We start from the raw sequence: 21,542 nt of genomic DNA, 5'->3' as shown, positions 1-21,542 counted from the left end.
AGAACACATGGAGGGGCTAAGGGAAAAAGCACAGTGAAAAAAGCTGAGAGATAAACTTAGATGGATGCCCACACTGATGGACTCGGGGAAGAAAAGAGGCAAAGGAAACAGAAGGTGTCCTCATGTAGGCATTAGAAAAAACACTGGCCTTGAAAACCCACATACTAGTCCAGACTCTCCTACTTATTACTTGGCTTTGGACAAATTATTTAAGCCTCTAGTCTTTGAACTTAGACACAGGTACCCCTGGGGCATCAGTGATGAACAGAAAAATACCAAACTCTTAGCCTATCTCTATAGTGCCAATTTCCCCCAAAGATTTGACGCAGGGTACAGAGAAAGGGCATTTACCAAGGTAGGAAGAGAAAGAGAATAGTGAGGATTGTGATAAAATACAGACAGCCCTGAGGAAAGAGAGGCTCCCAGAAAGAAAAGGTGATCAGAAGTACCAAAGAAGGTGGGCAGTCAAGGAGGATGAAGAACTGAAGGACTAAGGGATTCAGAAGTCATCAGTGACTTTGGAGAGAGGCATCTCTAAAGTAGAGGGGACAGAGGTGGATGGCAAAAGATGATGGGAGGATGGAAAGTGAGGTTGTAGTTAACATGGGGCACAAAAGGATGGTCATGTCCCAGGTCTCGGGTGAGTCTCTGGGATGGGCCGCCAAGTGAGGGTCCTTGGCTTCACACAGCAAAGAATCCAAGAGTGAGCGATAGTAGGGCTTCCCTGGTTAGCCCCCCAAAAAAAAAAAAAAAAAAAAAAAAAGAGTGATTGATAGTAAACTGAAAACAGGTTTATTTAGAGAGATACACATTCCACAGGCAGAGCGTGGGCCTTCTCAGAAGGCAAGAGAGGCGGCCCCAGGGCATGGGATCCTCTCAGAAAGTGAGAGTGGCCTGAGACATGGCGGTTGTTAGTTTTTATGGGCTGGGTAATTTCAAAGGCTAAAGAGTGGGAGGAATATTCTAACTATCATGGGGAAGGGGCAGGGATTTCCAGGAACGGGGGCACCACCCACTTTTTGGCCTTTTATGGTCAGCCTGGGAATTGTCATGGCACCTGTGGGCGTGTCATTTAGCATATGCTAATGTATGAAAGGAGCATATAAGGGTGCTCAAGGTGTACTGGAAGTTGAATCTTCTGCCATCTTGGGCCTAGTTGGTTCTAACCAGTTGATGTCATATCCTGTTCTTAATAGTTATGTCATTCTTTTGATGGTTGTGCCCGTCCTTCCTGCTTCAGAACCTGAGAAAGGAGGTGACAATGGCAGAAGGAAAAAGCGGAGTTGACAAACAATTCAGGCTATGGAATGGGGGAGATGCAATGTTTCTGGAGAGCAGAGGGGTAGAGCCTTCTTGGAAGGCTGATGGATCAATTACTGAGGAGTGGCAGAGAGGGCCCATGGGCAGAGTTTACCCTTAAAAAGGAGAAGAGGTGGCTCTTCTGTTGAGACCGTGGGGAGAGGAAGAAGTAAGAACACGAGAGGTTTGAAGCAGGAAAATAAAAAGCAAGAAACAGTTCATATCAAACAGATTGAAACTTCCAAACTGGGGGCGAGGTCATTTACTAAGAGCGCAGGGCTGGGAGCTCGGGGCGTGGGAATGGTTTGGAAGAGCCCCCATGGGGACTGCGCTAGGGAACCAAGGACACAGGACTACATGTGCTCCCGGAGAGCTGGCTTCCAATCAGAGACTTGACCCAGGCAGAGAGGGGAGTGGGTCACCCTGAGGAGGGGCTGCCAAGGCAGGCTCTCAGGGAGACCTGGACGCTTCAGGTAACGTGGTCACATTCTTTAGCCTGGCTGGTATATGCTAAATGCTGCACTGGGGCCTCCCCAGGTGAAAGCTTAGTCCAGGGAGAAAGAAAGGTGATCTTCATTTTTTTCCTTGTTAAGAGTGACAATAGAACTAAAGATATCATGGCAATCATAAAATAACAGGGTACTAATTATTTAGACCAAACATACTTAATAAATGCCAATATATTGTTATATTATGCCAGTAATATAACACTATTGGAATAGTGTTAAATTCAGTCTAAAAATTACACCAATGCTCCTCTCATCCCGCTCTGCTAGATGATATAGGATTCACATACCTGAATTTACCAAATAATGATGCTTTATTCCTAGAACGCCAGGGCCTTTAAAAAATAATTTTAACACCATGTTCTTAAATGGGAACAATACATTTCTCTATTAGGCGGAGCATGATTTAATATCTTCTTGGTGCCTAGGGGTCATCATTATAAAATCTGTCACTATGCTGGACTCTATAATATGAGAATGCCTTCAGGGGTGCTGAGATGTGCAGAGTTACTTGTCCATTCGATAAACATCCCAGACCTCGATGTCATTATAGTTCATGATGCTTCTGTCTCCTTCTCAATGGTCACATCCCAGGGTGAGATTTGTCTTATAACGTGTTGTCCACATAAACTTGAAAGGACTAAAGATTCTGGGGGAAAACATATAATCAAATTTATTAAACCAGAATCGCTGCTTTCACTGAATTACAATGAAATGGGCTCTAGCTGAAAGGTCTAGGGTGTTTCCGTATGTTTCCTACAAAGAGAAGTACCTGGGTTTTGTGACAACTGTTTTCCTCAGTGCTTAGATATTTCACTGTGTCTCATTTTCTTGTCTCTGCAAACTCAAAGAATGAGCTGTCAGAAGTGTGACCCCCAGGAACCTGTAATATTATTATATTGCCTTCTCCACTATTAAGTGCTGAAGGGTCTTGCTTGAAGGTTATTAACATGGTCTTCTTAACATAGACCTGAGAGTATTTTATTATAAAAACAGAATATTTCCCTCGTGTTCTTAGATGTCTAAAGAGAATAGAAGCTATTTTTTTAGCCTTGAATTTCTCATATAAAAGGTATCACGATGGCCTAAATCACTTGGGTTCTGGGTTTGGCCAGTCATGCTGATGCTTTCCAATGATGAATCCCTTATTTAATATATATATTTTTTCTTTTCTTTTTTTTTTTTTTTTGCGGTACACAGGCCTCTCACTGCTGCGGCCTCTCCCGTTGCAGAGCACAGGCTCCGGACGTGCAGGCTCAGCGGCCATGGCTCACGGGCCCAGCCGCTCCGTGGCACGTGGGATCCTCCCGGACCGGGGCACGATCCCGTGTCCCCTGCATCGGCAGGCAGACTCTCAACCACTGCGCCACCAGGGAAGCCCTCTTATTTAATATTTTTAAACCACAAGCTATTTGTGAATCCCTAAATCTGCTGACAACTAAGGAAAGGTAATATTAAAACAATATTTCATCTTCATGTTCTATCCCATCCTACACCCTGAGATGGTAACAGATTGGAACTGTCACCCAATCAGATATCTTCTATAGGTCTACAGAAACCAGGGCCATTAAAAAGAAGAGGGGCAAGAAGAAGAAAAGAGATAACCACAAACCTCATATGTTCAGATAAATAATATTACTTCTGGAATGCGGCTAGCTATATACACAATGATACAATGAAAAATAGCTCCCTTTCTTAATAAAGGAAAGAGACCCCGCCCCCGCCCCCCCCCAAACCCATCCATTTGTGTGTTTCTTGTCTTCAACACTCTATGCTATAACAAAGCCTTCAGGGTTTTCTGTTAAATCTAGGTCCCAAGTTTACAATCCCTCAAGAGGAGGTAAAAGTAGGAAAAAAAAAAAAAGTCTATTCTGTCTCAAGGACAAACCTCTGATAGACAAGGTTTTCTCTGCCCAGGTGCTAATGTGCCACCCGTCTGTGAAGAACTGGACAGACAGACAGCAGAAGAAACTGACGCCAGGACAAGTGGGTGAGTTAAGCTGCAGCCTAATTACCATGACTGGATTTGAGGTTAATTTCCCTTTTCTGACAACAGCACAAAATAAAAGACAGCTCATCAATCATATAAATTAGCATAGCCCTCAGGCCCAAGCCTCAAAGAAACTGGGTCAAATCGAAAAGAAATCAGTCAGAACTTGAACAAAAGCAGATTACAGCTCTCAGCAATTTTTTCTCTCTTACGGCTGCTCAGTGACATCGAACAGAATATGTCTAAAACAATGGTAATACCAGGGCCAAGGCCGGAAAATGTGGCTGGGCAAGAGTCTTTATAACTATTCCTGCAGTAGGATTCCTGCAATAGGATTGATCTAAATTTCCTTAAGCCATTTCTTCAGTCTCCAGGAGTCCTTGCTACAATGCTGTGAATACAGGATATTCAGTAAAGGCTTATTAACTAACTAAGGACAGGCAGGGGAATGAAAGTGCTTTTCATAAGGATGAAACCCAAAATTCATAAAGAAAGAATCAATGGTGTGTTTACTAATTATATTTTAGGGACACACTGAACACAAGCCCATTTCCTCATCTCCATCAATCAGATATTAGAGGTGAGATGGGCAGAGGTTAAATTATATACGCATAATGGAAAGCAGGAAACTACAAATATCAAATGTATATTCTTACTTTAACCTCGTGACACTTGCATCTGGGTACGTGTGTACGATATCTTACATACTTAACATGTTATGAATTAAAAAAGAATTTTAAAGGGTTAATGTACAAAAGCCACCGGTGGCCTCTCAAGGAGCGCACTTCACCGAGATGTGTAAGGAAGCTGGGGAAACATATCCCTCTACAAAGACAGCTCCTGAGGAAGAAGAGACCTGCAGTGGTGTGGCTGTTGGTCTTTAATTCATGTGAGCTTCTTTATCCTATGGAGAATAACCACTAGGCTCTCTGTGGAGTAGAGGAATAAAATGGTTCCCCTTCTGGGGCTTCCCTGGTGGTGCAGTGGTTAAGAATCCTCCTGCCAATGTAGGGGACACAGGTCTGATCCCTGGTCCGGGAAGATCCCACATGCTGCGGAACAACTAAGCCTATGTGCCACAACTACTGAGCCTGCGCTCTAGAGCCCAAGAGCCACAACTACTGAGCCCGCATTCTGCAACTACCGAAGCCCGCATGCCTAGAGCCTGTGCTCCGCAACAAGAGAAGCCACCGCAATGAGAAGCCCACGCACCTCAACTAGAGAAAGGCCACACACAGCAGTGAAGACCCAACACAGCCAAAAATTAAAAAAAATAATAAATAAATAGGTGCAGCTTAAAAAAAAAAACCCCAATATCAAATTTAGGACTGAAAGCAAAAGGAAGAAGCCCCTATATTTTCGTCCCAGTTCTTCAGTGCTCTTCATCCTGTCTCCACACTTGTACATCCTGAAGCCAGCGCCCTTCCAAGGTACTCCTCAACTGTACATTTCCTGCTAATATTTTCAAAACAACTAATATTTCTGCTACCATTTCTACTACTACTTCAGTGTAGAGAGTAACGTAGGAATCTTCTCAGCTCTGCTTCCCAAGGCAAGTCTGATAATATTACTGATCACAAATGAAACGCAGCCTATTTCAGAATCATGGTTCATCCCAGAGCCACAATTACTGGTCCTAATTCCGAAGCCAGAAGCAGTGATGTGTCTGAATTCCAGGGAGATGACTGAATGGAAATGTTCACATCTGATCACCTCTCACATACAAATTACTGTGTATGCCAATCTGGCAATTACCTCAAAAGTAATAGTAAAAGCCATGCAATCAAATCCGTTATTATGGTTGCCTTCAATTATGGAAGGCAAGAACCTGAGTGCAGAAAATTTACTGAGCGGGGAAAATGAGTCTCTGTATCTCTTTTAATTTTAAATCAAGTCATTTCATTTCATTGGAAAACTCTTTTAATTTTGGAAAAGACTCCATTGGAATACCCAGCTAAGTATAAGAAAATAATCAGCTCATTTTCCCTGGCACACAGGGAAACTTCGCACAGAAAACAAAACCTCAGCTTCCACTCTTTTCTTCCACAATTTTATTCAATTACAGACAGAGGTGCAAGTCCCTATCGCTTCTTAAAGCGACAGAGAAAAATGGCATAAAGAATATAAAATAGCCTAAAAATATGATGATGCCCTCCTGTATTGGGTATGACAGAGAAAACGCCGTATGTTCACCAAACCCTACTCCTTTCCTCCCTGGGCACATGAGAACGTTTCCCAGCCTCCCCTGCAGCTAGATGGGGCCACTGGAATATGGATGGAAGTGAGGCAAAGCACATCCAGGCCTTGTTCCTAAAACCTCCCCTGTGGTCCGCTGCACTCTCCCTGTGTCCTGTAGGTCAGCCCACAGGATGCAGGGGATTCTGGGAAGGACTAGAGGATGGATGAGCTTGAATCCCTGGATGACTGTAGGGTGCAGAGCCTGCCCCATCTCCATACCCCCAGGTACCTGTGTTAAGTCCCTGTGCTACACCCTTGTGTGGGGGAGGTTGTTTCAGCAAGTGCTATAGCTAACTAAGTGCAAAAAGCACGGGAATCAGTTCTACCATCTATTCCTTACGTGGAAGTCTGGAAATCTGCTCAGTTTAAGCTTCAATTTTTCATTTATAAAAAAAGATAATAGAATTGATTCTTATTATTGGTGGACTGCAAATTCACCATTTCACCTACCAGATAAGCTTTATCTGTACCCCTGAAATCAGTGCTGGTGGCCCCTCTGGGGTCAGTCAAAGGGCTGTGCAGAGCATCACCCACATTCCCAGCTGCGATGGAACAAGGCCACGCTCGCCTTCTTGTTTTCACTCTCCTACTACAAACAAGGGGTCTTCTCACGGTCTATTCAGTGCTACGTTTTTCTCTGAATTTTTGTTCTTTTTGTTGGTGACTTTGTTGTTGAAAATGGCCCCCAAGGTACCTCTGAATGCTGTCTGGTGTTCCCAAGCATGCAAAGGCTGTGATGCGCTTCACAGAGAAAATACACAATACATAAGTTTCGTTCAGTCATGAATTAGACATGCTGTTGGCCATGAGTTCAGTGTTAATGAATCAACAGTATATATTAAATAAAGTGTCTTCAAACAGAAACACACATAAAACAAGGTTACGTATTGATCAGTTGGCAAAAATATTGTTACCATAGGCTGGAAGGAACCTAACCCTAGAACATCTTCCTAGAAGCGATGATTCAGGGTTTGCTAATCAGTGCTCCTGGCAACTTCATAGAACCTCCTATTGCAAGTAAGGAGAATTGACTATAATAGCGTCCTTTACAAGATAATGAACGTTGATGTGTTTCCTACCTTAATGGGGTATAAAAATGTTGGCTATTGTTTCCTTTAAAATTTCAGCTGTAGGGCTTCTCTGGTGGCGCAGTGGTTGAGAGTTCGCCTGCCGATGCAGGGGACACGGGTTCGTGCCCCGGTCCGGGAAGATCCCATGTGCCGCGGAGCGGCTGGGCCCGTGAGCCATGGCCGCTGAGCCTGCGCGGCTGAGCCTGCGCGGCGGAGCCTGTGCTCCGCAATGGGAGAGGCCACAGCAGTGAGAGGCCCGCATACGGAAAAAAAAAAAAAAAAAATTCAGCTGTACACTGGGCCAACCAAATCACTTTATTTACTCTCCATCCTACCTCAGATCCCTAGTGGAGCAAGGATTAGCCCTCCTTGCTTGGTAACGACTGCCCACAGTAAAGCAAAGTATTATGTTCAAATTAACTTCATTATGCAGTTTTTTACACAGCTTTCAGAAGTCTCTAATTGCATTTTTTCGTTTCCTTTCTTGACGGTTGATGTTTTTCAAACTCTTTAATCATATATGGTATTGTATAGACCAAACGCCCCCTTTCCCCAGAGTCCACACCCTCTTGTTCTGACCTCACCTGGCTCCTGTGCAACCTTGCTCTCATCCTGAGACTTTCCTCACCACTCTCGCGAGATGCATAGATTCTTCCTGAAATCGCTCATCTTTTTTTTCTTGATTCTCTCCCTCGTTCTGCTGAAGCACTTCCCCCTAAATTCCCAGCAACACCCAAAGTTACTAATTCTCAACCAATCTTGTGATTATGGTCACCCATGATGTTGCCACCGCGACTGTACCATCACCTCAGTTGTTACTGCACGTTTGATTCTACGTGCCTGAGAAACACTGGCTTTTGTGATTTACGTGAGTCAGAAAAGATTACATTCACAATTTCTATGCAAAAGGAGCAGCATTAGCTCATGAAACAGCCTGCTGGGATTAATAGATCACCTCCTAACACTGAAGAGGTAAATGTGTTTGCAGGTTGTATTTAAGATGTATCACTTTCTGAATTCTAGTGATGTTTTTAGATTATAACTGAGAGAACTATATCACGTTGCTGAGAACAAAAGGAAAACTAAAAGTAGATGTACAATAAATTTGAGCAGTTGTTATGCTACTTTATTTTATGCTGATTTTTATACAGGAAAATCAAAATGGCCAGTTGATGTAATTGCCCAAATAAGTTAGAGAGGAAAAATTACCCTTATACTGCACAAAGATGTTGATACTAAATTGTTTAAAATGTGCATATACACTAGTTTGATTTATTAGATAACCTTATAATACTGTAAGTGCCAAGCAACGGAGAAATGTAAACACGATTTGACAAGGAAATCCAGGTTACTATATAGATACCTTTTATTCTCCCAGAGATCACTTTCTGGGAATCAATTCAAGGATTTGGTTTGGTAAGAATCAAATCTACATCTCCAGGAAATTTAGGAATAAACAGTGCATCCCTCCACCATAAGAGCATGCCTTTTATACCAGTGTGATTCTTGTCCTCTGATTCAACACTAGAAGGGACTTCCCATTCTATTCACTATGAATCTAAAACCCCTGAGACGTAGTCAGTTTCCATTAACTTACATTAGCACCAAGACCAGGAATGTAGAAATTCTGATTTCAGTTACCTTAAATTGAAATTGAAATAAAATCTTAGTAAAGGAACTCAAGTCATTCATAGAAATGCTGGCTCACTGAAGCCATATGACTCAGGTCTTTGGTTATTTGGAGGTGTCTAGTCTAATGACTTCCTAGATTTGACAGTTTGGGGTAAGGTAATTCTTATACATTCAGGTGAAAATTCACAGCAGTCATTATTAAATGCAAAAAGAAGATATTTGAGATCAACTTCATGCCGATGACTTATCTACACCAACCATTTATCATGCAGCAGGTTCTTCATGGCAGCTGGACAAGGATTACGAGAACTAAAATCCAGGAGATCGTCTTTAAAGGTCTAGATGAGTTAAAAATTGGGGCCTACCTTGTGGCACAGTGGTTGAGAGTCCGCCTGCTGATGCAAGGGATGCGGGTTTGTGCCCCGGTCCGGGAGGATCCCACATGCCACAGAGCGGCTGGGCCCGTGAGCCATGGCCGCTGAGCCTGCGCGTCCAGAGCCTGTGCTCCGCAACGGGAGAGGCCACAGCAGTGAGAGGCCCGCGTACCGCAAAAAAAAAAAAAAAAATTAACCTAACATGGAGCAGCAGCTTTCACACCTGTAATGGAACCGACCCATCACATGGGAACACAGGTTCACTTTCAGGGCACTACTGCTGTGTGACTTTGACGTCCACTGGCCAGGTACTAACATTTAAAATTCCTACAACACTGCTTCTATTCATTTCCACCTACGTGTCGCTCCAGTATGTTTTATGTCCTCTTTAACATCTCAAATTCTTTTCTTTATTTGGGAAACAAACGCACATTGTGAATTTTTTTGAATTAACAGTGGAAAAGGCTGTTGATTTCAAAATTGTTAAGAAAATTAAATGCTGTCATATTGAATTGCTCCTTTGTTCACACAGATCTCAAGATGATCCCAGGTCCTTGGATGGAGGAGAAGAAAGCAGTCACAGAATACACCTCACCTCTGGGCTCCACCTGCACACATGGAAATCTTATTTCCCATACGGGCACTGACTACAAGTGTCTAACTGAATACAGCAAGCTTAAGTCCCTTCTATTAGAAGAAGACTGAGAAGGCACAAGTTCATCAGACTCATCACCCAGAAGAAAAATGGCAGAACAAAACAGTGCAAAATATAAATGGAAAAAAAATAAGTTTTCTGCTACCAAATGTGAGGAGACAGAGCTTGCTGCTCTTGGATAGCTGATAATCTAATTGAAGTTTATTCTTTTGATACCTTCAAGGATAGCTCAGATGAATAACTCTGAGGTGGGTTTGACATATGAAAATAGTCAAAGGCATTCAGAGCTAGGTCCAGTAAGTGAGTCTCCTGGGGGTGCTGTCAAAGACAATGACGCCTGGAGACTGGAGGAGTGGCTTTTCTGCACCTGCCACCGCCCCCCCCATGCTCCCAGCTCTAGGCTCTACCCCTTACCCCAACTGAAAGTGCAGGTTTGAGCCGAGACCAGATGTTATCCTGTGCGCCCACCACCTCGTCACATGGTTGGTATGTGCTGATGCAATAAGTTAATAATAATAATAATATCTGCTGAAACACTGTCCCTGTAAAGAGACTGAGAATGGCCCCAGATCCTTCTCCTCTTGCATCTCACATAACCTCTCTAGAACAGCACGATTTCTACATGGTACATCTGCCTATTTGATCTTACCGAGGCATGTTCACAGTGTATCTATATGCAACGAATCTCTGTGTTTTGCAACAGTTTTATTGGTATTTTATGGGTACCTATTAAAACTCTCGCTATCTCGTCGTCATTATCATCACTAGGAATGCTCGGCAGCTATTGCATCTTCCCTCCACCAGCCCACTTCGCAGCGTCTTGCATTCACTGTTAAATAATCTTCACAACAAGCCTGCAAGGGAAACCATGGCGAGGGCGGAAGACCTTGGGGGCGCAGGGAACTGGGTATGAGTCCAGCTCTGAATATGTGACACGGGGTAAGTTGCCTACTCACTTTGAGTCTATTTTTCCAACAATAAAATAGAGATTAAAAACTTAAAATTTAGTATGGCTGTAACATACGTTAAGTGCCATGTCTAACAAGTTTTTAATAAATGACACCTATTTTCATTATTACTATGGATCTTTTTTTTTTTTTTGCAGTACGCGGGCCTCTCACTGTTGTGGCCTCTCCCGTTGCGGAGCACAGGCTCCGGACGCGCAGGCTCAGCGACCATGGCCCACGGGCCCAGCCACTCCACGGCATGTGGGATCCTCCCGGACCGGGGCATGGACCCACGTGCCCTGCATCGGCAGGCAGACTCTCAACCACTGCGCCACCAGGGAAGCCCAATTACTATGATCTTAAAGATGAGTAAACCAAGGCTCCAAGATGCTAAGTCACTCATGTAACCAACTGCATGGCTGGTTCCAGAGCCTGTGCTCTCTCTCATGCAAAATGTTTAACCACGGAAGGACATTTTACAATGTTTAGCATCTTTTGTTGCCACCGTATTTGTTTTTGTTTCTTGGACATTAAACAAAGTATTTGTTTCTGATTTTTTCAAAAAAATATATTGATTATTCCCCACCTGCATCCTTGAAGGCACCACTGCCATCAGAGGATGTACGTCCCTTTCTATGAAGGCTCCTTCTACGTTTCCACAAGGCATTAAAGAAAATAGGCACCACTCTACCTATTATAGAGACATTCAATTTCCTCAAAAAGCACAAAATCCTGGGGAAGCAAATTAGCCAATGAAAATCTTAACTACTAAGTTACTTCCTTTTAGGCCCACCATGATTTCACGTATGTCTTAGACACGAGTTCCTGCCCATCTCTACAATTCTTATTAGTTGGGCAATGAGAAGGAAACTGATTACCCATCTGGTTTAATCTTTTGGCTTCATAGGCTATATCTGGAATTTACAGTGATTCTCTAAGAAGGCCCTGGAGTTTTTCAAAGTAATTCATAACTCCTTTGAAATATTTCCCTTAAACCATAGAATCCGATCTTTTGAAAATCCTTGTAACTAATAATTCAGTCTCTGCACTTAATAAGTGTTCTTGAGCACAGCAGGCTCTCCATAAATATTTGCCGACAGTTCAATAGCATTAGCTGATGATGGTAACACACTTAAAAATATATGCAAACTGTGTCAAATTTCACAATGTGGGTACAGCCACACAATAACTCAAAAGAGTGTCCCTAAAGCAGCGAACCCACGTTGATTTCTCTTCCTCTATGCTTACATGTTTGCAAGTGTGTGTATCTCTCTCTCTCTCTCTCTCATTGCTGGCTCCTTTATATCATTCAAGTCTCATTTCCAACGTCAGTGGGAGCTTGCATTGACTACCTGCTCTCTGCCCACTTACTCTCTTTGCCATTGTTCCCTTTTATTTTCTTCATAAGACTTCTTATGTCTGAAACATCTTATTCATTCATTCATTCACTCATTTACCCTTTCACCATCTGTCTCCTCCAAACAGAGTGACAGCTCTCTGACAGCAGGGTCTTAACTTACAGGTTACCACTGAACCTCAGCACCCACAAGGGTGCACGGCACATAAGCAGGTGCTAAACAAACAATATGTGAATGAAGGAAGAAAGGGATGAATAAATACAGCTGTTTTTATAGTTCTTCTCATAACTTAACCAAACTATAACCCAACATGTGAGTAAGAGCTTGTTTCCATTTATAACTCTTAAAAGTCTTTAGAACCATTCTATATATACTTAGGTATTTAAAAATCTCTAATTAAAAAAAATGAATTGGGAAATATATAAATTACTCTGTTAGGTAAGCAAATTATTTAATTCCAATGGTTCACAGACTAGGTGGCCAAATATTTTAACAACAAAACCATTATTAACTGACTATACAGCATTTTCTGAAACCACTGATGAGAGAGCTTGGAATATGTTGGTCATTTATTTCCAAATTTCAAGTTTTCTCCAATTGGCATGAAGCCGAGCACAAGTAGTAAATCACCCCTGGTTTCAACTGGTTAGTTTTTTTCACCATATCATAAGCCTGAAGCTTCCTAATCCCCATTTGACCGCTGAAAATGTAAACTTCATAATGAGGTAAAAAAATATATTGTTACATTATTTTTGCAAGCAATTTGTTAGCACATGTTGGAGTCTGGAAAACCATCTCCTACATACTTATTAAATATAAAGCTTTCAACACATTGGTTGATGCTAACCTTTCTAGATCCCACTTGGCTTCTAGAATAGTAGAGGTAAACAAATCACTCCAACAATCACAGAATGAAACGATTAAGAAAAGACTGCAAAAATGGGTACAATAGTAAACTAGAGTCAGAAAACATCCAAGATATAAAACTTATCATATGTAAACTGAATACAGAATGGAATTTGCCCGATGGCTCCAAATTTCAGCTAAAGCTCAAATCTGAAGACAGCCAGTGAAAAGGTATTCTGGCCTTAAAGACACATCACCTCAGGGCCTATTAAGAAGTACCTGAACTGGTCTTTGGACCAACCACATCCATCACCTCCCTCCTATCTCTATAAGAGACTAGAGATTGTTGGGGAGGAGATTCTCTGACCTAAAGCAATTCACACACCTTGGGAGGGCTCTGACCTTCCCCACCCTCCAATCTGAAACTGAATAATGGATACCCCAAGGCAACCCCTTGAAGTGATAAGGGCACTTGCAGGGGGGAAAAACTAGACTGGCCATTTTAAATACCTGAAAGTTACTAAAGAACTAGCAGGTCTACCCAAGAAGTTGTTAAACACCTTGTGTTTGAGGTTTATGAAGTATTTTTTGCAGAAGATCAGACCAAAATATTGCCCCATGCATTAAACTGAATTTACTGACCCCCCATTAGGGAAAATATGCAGTTTATTGAATGCTAAAAGCCTTTTCATGGTTTTGGCAGGGCTATTTTAAAAGAATTTCCTCATTTTGTTTTCATTCAACATCATTAAAACAAGAAAAGAGATGAAATCCCTAATTCTGAAAATTATTAACCTGACCTTGAATACGTATGCATATATTTGTATTGACTTCGATGCACAAAAACAGACACACACACACAGAAAACAGAGCTCTAAAATTGTTACTTAATTATAGGTGGTTTTAAGCTTTTTCTTTTTTCTTTTCTTTTAAAGGAAAAACTACGCTGTTCATACTCCCGAAGTCCTTCAATGGGTTTTCTTCTTTGAGAATGTTTTCTGCCTGGAGATGGTCATTGAAATGAATGAAAAATGGACAAGCCCGGCCAAGTGAATTCTTGGCTGTAATCTCCTTGGGAAGTGCTTTGTGGGTAGGCAGCTGAAAGAACTGCTATAAAAGTCACGGAGTTGGCATTTAATCATTTCCGCCTCTCTGTTCCCGGGTCACATCTCTCCTTTTTGCTTGCATAAGAAATGTAAGGCTGCTAAGAAGGAATCAATGTTTTAATGTCCAAGTTCAATCAACTACCAAAGATTTGTTTTCTAATAAGTGTTTCTTCAACAAATTTTCTGCTTTTCCCCATGGTGAGAAACATAACCCACATCTATGGTACCACCATTTATTAAAGTTCTTATAGCTCTGATTTCTGTATAAATAGTAGAGTACCTAGCAGTTGTGCTGGAATCTGCTACTCTTCTCCCTATAGCCTCTTGTCTCCTCTGTAGTAATGACTGGGCATCTAGTGAGGCACCCTGCCACACAGCTACCCACCTACATTATCTGGCTTCTCCTGCATTGGGTGTGGTCTGGTGGCCAAGTTTCCGCCAAAGAGATATGCAACTTCCAAGAAGCCTCCTCATGGGAGAGGGGGGATTGCCCTGTTTTCTCACTTCCTCTTTCCAACTGGCTGGAATGCAGATATGATGTGATGACTAGAGTGCTAACAGCCATCTTAGGCCATGAGGTAGAAGCTTCCTGATAGCATGGGGAAGTCATCATACCAGCTCTGGACTACCTACCTTCTAATTTCTTTTATCTAACAAAGAAACAAACTATCTCATTGAAGCTACTCTTATTTTAGGCTTTTGGTCATATATGGCCAAACCTAATCTTAATTCAATTTGTGCTTCCTTGGCACTCTCTCTACCAAATTCTATTCTCAAAACCCATTTATGCCCAGTTATCAAAAACAAAGTCTCTAAATTCTCCCAGGCAGATTTATATGAAGCCATTAGCTAAATTCCTTCATTCTGTAAGTCTAAGTGGCAGGTGTGGCATTGTCTTAGAATGGTACTGGAGATCATCTATGGGATCCCGGAAGAATTTATCCGGCCCAGAATGGAAACAACAAAGGTGGAGACTCCAAAATCTTCCATCCTCTTCACTAGCCTAATAAGCCAGCAAAATATGTGCCTCTGAGAACCACACATGTCCAGGTTTCTAGACTATGAACCGGAGGATTCGACTCACTGTCCCAAGACAATGTGTTTGCATTGAGAGCGTCATCCTAAATGAAGTCAGTCAGTCAGAGGCCTGTTGGCTTACACCAACTCCCTCCAATATATGCTTAGTCTCAATGCATCTTTTCAACTCAAGTTTCAAGCTGGTGGACTGACCTCAGACTTTCCTGTTATGAGTTTCTGTTCCTTTCCTTGGACGGATTATATAATTCCTATTACAAAATATTTGCAAATCACTCTGAGCACTTCGACGATAAGCTGGCTCTGCTTCAGCACATTACCAGGCTACGTATTTCTCCACATTGCAGAGAAACAACCACCACTGCAGCTGTGGCTTGGTTTAATTCTTTACCTCCGCTATTTTGGAAGTTTAGTATAGTCTAGTAAATGGTGTTATTATCCTGAAGGCTAACTAAGCAAAGCCAAACAGTCTATAGCAGGTTTTTAAAAGCCACAAAGATCTCTTGTAATACTCTAACCATGCAAAATGGAAATTTATAAACCCGCACAAGTCGCCAACTTATTTAGTTTCATGACAATTAGAAAATCACCACGACATTATTCGTTGCATTTTGTATAAAAGATATATTCTTTAGGGATTTAATTGATATAATGTATAAACAGAAAATATCTCACATTATGAAGCATGAAAAAAATTCACAGAAATTCCTAAAGCTGATTGAGGTTAGAAAAGATGAAAACATACTCCAGTTTGTCTCTTAAAACCACTTTCCTGTACCAACTTCTATATGACTTAAGCCCAGATGAATACCCAAAGGACGTCATCATAGCTTAGTTCTGTTTCTTATTAGAATAAGGCTTCCACACATGTCCCTGGACACATTTATACAATGTCTTCTCTATTCCTGTTTAACTTCCTGGACTCCTGACCAGACATTTCCATAAGGCCATCCTAACAACTGATGCCATTCACTGCATACTCCATAAGAGGGCTCTGTGCATGGATGCTCTCTGCATCCCACTCTGTGGATGGACAGAGAAAGGACCACAGCATGCTAACTCATGACCTTTTGGAGTGATGGTCTGATTCATTCAGCCAATTCTTACCCCCAATTTTGAGTAGAGCACGTAGCACAATACCTGGAGTGTGGTAAACACTCAACTGCATTACCATTATTGTTCTTATTACTACTAATTTCTTATCCTAAAAGTTAGTAGTTCCTGACTAGTAGGAGCCATCAACTAAGAAAATAATAAACAGTAATACATCATCAAGTACCTGCTATGAAATAATGAATCCAATAAAATGATGGATATAAAAACGCTTTTAAAATCCTAAGGGCAGTTTCTTCAGCAGAGATATGTCCCAATACCTCCTTCTGGGAGCAAACTAAGCTGTGCTCTGCTTTGTGCAGAGCAAAGGACTCAAAGCACTCAATGTCCTTTGCTTTTAAAAAAATCTTTTACAGTTTCTAAAATAAAAATAAATGTAAAAATTAAATTAAGAAGGTAAGGTGTAAGGGATCTTTTTGTTTTTTTGCGGTACGTGGGCCTCTCCCTGTTGTGGTCTCTCCCGTCGCGGAGCACAGACTCTGGATGCGCAGGCTCAGCGGCCATGGCTCACGGGCCCAGCCGCTCCGCGGCATGTGGGATCTTCCCGGACCAAGGCACGAACCCGTGTCCCTTGCATCGGCAGGCGAACTCTCAACCACTGCGCCACCAGGGAAGCCCGTAAGCGATCTCTGTCATCTGAATATCCAAGTGCCTACAGCTAAGGGGGCTGGGGGCGGAGCATAAGCCACCTTAGTACAATATTCACTGGTAAACCGAGCACTGATAAGAATACTTCCAACTGAAACAGCCCTTTCTGATGCTTATGTTCCTTCCTCCCCTTCAGCTCAGTGTCATAATCTGTCTCTTCCTGATTTTCAGATGAGGTATACCCAAAGGTATAATACAAATGGAATGAAAATAATCACAGATCTCACAAGGATGTAGTACTGCATAAAGGCAATGAAAGCAGTGCTGAAAAACTGCTCACATCACAGCAGAGCTGTTGACAAGAGTGGGACTAGCTAACAACCAAAGGGGTTAAAACTGACTAGGATGACGGGAGGATGGTTGCTTCCAAGAGGATGATCTAACGCCTAAAGGATTTCGAGAGGCTCTTGAAGACTGCGGCAGAGATGAGCCTCTCTGTTCAGGCAGTGGAGAGTGTAATGTCCAAGAAAGGATGTCCTTTCATGTTATTGCACAACTCCAGAAATATTCAGAGGAGCATCCACAGTGACGGCTTAGTCTGCTCGAGCTGCCGTAACAAAAGACCACAGACTGGAGGGCTTAAACAGCAGTCTACGTTCCCACGGTTCTGGAGGCTGGAAGTCAAAGATCAAGGTGTCGGCAGCTTTGGTTTCTTCTGAGGCCTCTCTCCTTGGCTTGCACGTGGCCTTCTCACTGCCCTCACATGGTGCTCTGGTGTCTCTTTCTCTTCTTATAAGGACAGCAGTCATTGGATTAGGGCCCGACCCTTATGATCTCATTTAACATTAATCCCATCCCCCCCCAAAGGCCAAATACAATCTCATTGGTCTTGGGTTTGCTCTTGGTAGGCTGATTGCGGATAGAGGGACCACAGCTTATCGGCACAGCTCAAGGATGTGCTGACAGTCAGAGGTCAGTTAATGACACATCAGGTGTCTCCTCTCCCTAAGCATGACCAAGCACCATGCTTCATTTGGGGCATTCTGAAGAGAAGGGTTCTTATCTTAAGGCCAGAGCACAAAAAGGGGTAAAACACCTTCTACTGCTCCTGGAAATAAGAAACCTATTCTCCCACCTTTGTCCTTTATGCAAATCTGTACAAGCACGTCCCTCTGTTCTTTATAAAGAGTCCAACATGGAAAAATAGTAATTTTGGTAGTAAAAATTCTCTACCAAAAATGATAGTTCAATAAAACTAGACCACTTAGCAATTTTATAATGAGTCTATTAAAACAGGTCTTTCGGGATAAAGCATTTAAGACCAAGACTTAAATGACTTTTAATGACTTAAAAACAGAGTAAAAGCTAAGCACAGCCAAAGCAGTACTGTGAATGGTTAACTGAAATAGGACCCACCATCTATACAATCAATCATTAATAAAGCCAGATATTTCAGGTTTATTCTGCGGTGACTGATTAAAATATATTAAATGGACATGGCTGAGCCACGTAGACATGGCTAAAGTACATGAATTATCTGGCAAATCTAAGTAGCCCCATCCAAGACTCCAAATGTGGAAATCGTCAGAAGTAGAATCAATGCTGCCCACGATGAGCACAGCACACATAAACAATACTGTCCCAGGGAACGGTTGACTGAATAGATTCATCTACATGGCCCATGGTTATACTGTTGTGTAATAAGTTCTCTTAAGTATGCAAGTTCCTTCCCCAAAATATCTCCTTTTCATTCCTCACTCTTTTACGGCAAAAAAGAAAAAAAAGAAAAAACTTTAACGTAATGGGCATGGCTATTGCACAATAATATGAATATACGGAACACTATGAACTGTGCCCTTAAAACGATTAAGGTGGTAAATTTTATGTTATGTAGACTTTGTACTACAATTTAAATGTTTTTCAATAAAATGCAAAAAAAAAAACAGAGAGAAAGAGAAAGCCATAGACTTTTGACCTATTCATATTTTCAGCTAAATCATAGACCAAGTAGGACAACATAAGAGATGTTAAATCTCAGGAATATTTCAACTTATACACTTTGTTCAATGGAAATTTATTCCAAATATAATTGGTACAAACAGCAGCACATGGACAAATAGAGAATTTTTTGGTGCGTCTGATGTCTTTTTTTTTTTTTTGACTTCCATACTTTACACCTATTTGATGGAAGGGATCAGAGGAATTCTGTTTCACTTAATTTCACCCTTACTACTTGCAGTAGAGAGGCCAAGACCATTGTTTTTTCAAATTTCATAATAATGGGAAATTTTCATTTATTGAAACAAATAGGGATGTTGGTACAATATGGTAGAAATATCTGATACAGATACAGCATATACAGTATATCGTTGCTATAAATGAAAAAAAAAATCCTCGTATTTACTTTGTGTATTTCCTTCTCCTCTTCATGTTCAAAGCTTCTGATTAGAGTTAATTAACGTATCAAGGTGCCCTCGAGTCCTGGTCACGCTTGTGCATGCACGTGTCCACACATAACTAGACACACGCACACAAATACACATACACACACACACACATTATTCATGGCTGATTTTACTATCAACTAAAAGGTCCAACAATCATCTTTTATTTTTTTCAGCCCCAAGTGAAGGATGTCTTTGTTTGTACATCAGATCCATTGATGAAGTCACCACAGCTCTGGGAATTACTCACTAGCTAAGCAGGCTTGCTGTGACACCAGGGGGATATGAACCATTGTTTTTTCCAGGAGTCACAGTAACAGACACTACTCTGCTTGTTCTTATTTAAAGGCTGAAGAGAAGGGGACTCTTGGAAAATAAATTCTAAAAGATTTGGAAATCATAACACCTTTATGTCTGCTTTAAAAAAAACTTAGAACAGGGCTTCCCTGGTGGCACAGTGGTTGAGAGTCCGCCTGCCGATGCAGGGGACACGGGTTCGTGCCCCGGTCCGGGAGGATCCCACATGCTGCGGAGCGGCTGGGCCCGTGAGCCATGGCCGCTGAGCCTGCGTGTCCGGAGCCTGTGCTCCGCAACGGGAGAGGCCACAACAGTGAGAGGCCCGCGTACCGAAAAAAAAAACAAAAAACTTAGAACATATCTAAACACAATTGAATTTCTAATCCAGTTCATTACGTACTATTTATCCTTGCTTTTTCTTTTCCACTCAGCCTCATTCATCTCTTCCAGTGATGAGGCATCTAACAACAAATGCTCTCAACTTCTAGCAAAAAAAGAAGCTTTCTCAAGTCCTCTAAGAGAAGGTGGAGGCACTTCTTCTACCTCCCTACAAACTACTCAAGATGCAAGGAAGGTGACAAACCAACCTCCAAACCATGGTCACTGAAACAGGCTGACATACTTCGCATTAAAGAAGGCCATAAGCTCCAAGCCATGATATAACTGTTTCAGGTCTGTGCTTACACCTAACCGATTCCCTTTAATACAACAGTTCATTGGAAGTACCTTCTACTCACAAATACTCATCACTGAAAAGTAAGCAACAAAGAAGGAGATTCATCTGGACACCAGTTGTTTGTCTGGTACACGCCAAAATAATTTGTAATTTAGAATTGCTTGCTTTCACACATCTCCTGTCTTCTTTCTGACCTACTTCACATCCTTTCATTCCTCCAAGTGATTTATAAAGTTTGAGGGTTGCCGTGCCCTTTCTCTCAGGAAACACTAGCACATCCCCCAGAACAGTTAAAAAGAAGATAATGATCCCCCTCATCCTCTCCCTGTTCTAGCTGAGGTCTGTTTGTCACCCGCAGGGCCATCAGCAAAGGCTCTCAGGAGATAGTCATAAACAAGCAATTAACGCACCCTCCAAAGCTGTGCCTGCCCCACATGACTCCTCCCCTCCCACTGGAAGCTTCTCCACCAAGTTCTGCCCAGACATGTGTGCTCCTGCCTTAAACCCCGAAGGCTAGAGGGCGAATCGTCACGACTCAGTAAAAGCTGCTTGAGTTGGGGAGGTGGCAGTGGGGACAGCAGTGGAAGAGAAGGGCAGTGTCCAGAAACAAGACCTCCACTCAAATTCACAGCTGGGTCACCACCTTTGTGGCCCTGGGAAAGTTGCTTAACCTCTCTAATTTCTTTCAGCTGTCAAATAGAGAATAAGTACAGGACAACTCACTGGTCACCCTGATGATTACCCAGGACGGCACGTGAAATTCTTAACTCATTGCCTAGCTGATCATAGTAAAACCCCAATACTTACTGTTTGCATGAACTCAGCCTCCTAAATAGATCTGTGAATGGGCTTAATAAATTGAACCATTTATGGACACTTCCTTGAGTTCCTCCAATTAAAGCTGTTATCAGTTTCCAATCAATTTAAATCAAATATTTAAAACCTGGCACAGCACCATCACCCTGGTCTGGCTCTTCTCCTAGGAAGCCTGCTCAACACCTGGTATCTTCAGGCTGCTGAGTCAAGGTTCTCTCATATGCTAACTTTGTCTCAAAGAAAAATGTTTGTCTCTATATCCTCCTTTTATGACAAAAGCCCTAAGACAGAGGTACAAACTCCAATGTTAAGAGTGTAAGTGTGATGCTTTTTCCCGGTTACCTGTCTAGATCTATTACATTAAGAGTGACCCCCAGCCATCCATCTTAAACCACCCATGACACCAGAGAGTCACAACGAAAATATTTCACAAGATCTGGATATATAAGATGTGTCGATCGTGGTGTCTTCCATGCCCACAGCTCTTCCTAAAGGAAGCAGACTTAAATGACTGTATTGTTTTTTGTAATTTTTATTTTACATTGGAGTATA

Source organism: Neophocaena asiaeorientalis, unplaced genomic scaffold (assembly GCF_003031525.2).
Source record: "Neophocaena asiaeorientalis asiaeorientalis breed wild unplaced genomic scaffold, Neophocaena_asiaeorientalis_V1.1 scaffold21, whole genome shotgun sequence".
Lineage (NCBI taxonomy): Eukaryota > Metazoa > Chordata > Mammalia > Artiodactyla > Phocoenidae > Neophocaena > Neophocaena asiaeorientalis.
This window is presented reverse-complemented; position numbering follows the sequence as displayed.